This window comes from Eptesicus fuscus, chromosome 12, assembly GCF_027574615.1.
Source record: "Eptesicus fuscus isolate TK198812 chromosome 12, DD_ASM_mEF_20220401, whole genome shotgun sequence".
In the NCBI taxonomy this organism is placed as follows: domain Eukaryota; kingdom Metazoa; phylum Chordata; class Mammalia; order Chiroptera; family Vespertilionidae; genus Eptesicus; species Eptesicus fuscus.
Window position 1 is genome coordinate 65285585 of NC_072484.1, and position 1462 is coordinate 65287046.

Here is a 1462-nt window from a genome sequence, read left to right on the forward strand (position 1 = left end):
GTGCAGCCCAAGACTTCCTAATTGATAATCCAACCTTCCCCCACCAAAGCCACTTTCTCTTGGGATGACCTTGATACCCCTGCTGAAGGGGAGGACTCAAGCAGTCTGGACCTTGGATGTCTCCTGACAAGGTGATTTAGTTCATTTCCGTGAGGGAAGCTCTGCATGCCTGGCAAGTGCCCAGGGTTTACAGTCCTGAGTCACTTCTTAACTATTTCTTAGGTATTTTTCTCTCCAAATGTCAACATTTTTGTTTACTACAAATCCCACCCACCAGCCATTTTTGTAAATAATGTTTTATCAGCACACAGACAATCATCACTTCTGGATTGTCTGTGAGGCTTTCATGCAGTCACAGCAGAGCTGAGGGGCTGCAGGAGAGACCTCTGGCCCACAGAGCCGAGGATAGTTCCTACCCAGCCCTTCACAGGAAAGCTTTGCCAACTCCTGGTGTATTCCATCAGATTTTCTTGAAGAAAAATACTGAGCTAAGGGAATAGATACATTACAAAGGAATATATATGCATGTACTTTTATTTTTACATATATAACCTGGTTCTAATCCATTCTTCTTTCATTCAACAATATAGCTAAAGCAGCCATCGATGTAGCATAATTTCTTTTTTTGTTTGTTTGTTTAAATTTCTTTATTGATTAAGGTATCATATATTTGTCCTCATCCCCCCATTCCCATCCCACACCCCTCCCCACGCATGCCCCCACCCCCCTGTTGTCCTTAACCACTGGTTAGGCTCATATGCATGCACACAAGTCCTTTGGTTGATCTCTCCCCTTTATCCCCACCCTCTCCTACCCTCCCTCTGAGGCCTGACAGTCTGATCCATAGCATAATTTCTTAAACAAATCACCAAGAGATGGACATTTCGGTTGAGTCTTCCAGTTGTTATTCGAAGGGGAAAGACCTGACCTCCCACTCTATTGCCCTGAGCTCTGGCACCAAACTCCAGGGTGGTGGTTGTTTAGAAAGAAGGTGGGCTTTGCATGGCACTGACTCTCTGTGGGAGCCTGGGAACATTAGACACAAGTGCAGGAGCCTGCCTCCTTGTGGCAGACGTGGCCCCAAGCCCCTTTAGAGGCATTTGGGCTCATTGAGAGGCATTACGGATAACTGCCAAGTTAGGAAGCACACCAGTCTCATGCAGAAGGCTGCTCCAGGCTACACAGAGGAGCCCTGGGAGGACGTGGTCAGCTGTCACTGAGAGGACAACTGGACAACTCAGGCATAGTTGCAGCATCCTATGGGAGGCCACGCCCACCCCGCAGCATTAAGAAACTCAGCAGTAGGTAATCTCCATTGGCATGGAGCGCAGGGAAAATAACGCGTGTTGGGAAGAGTAGTTGAAGCTTCAGATTCCAGCCAAACATGAGGCTTTTCACCAGCAAGGGCACTTCCTTCCCATCAGAGGCATGATTTAAGGCCCAGCAGCCTTACTGAAAGCTT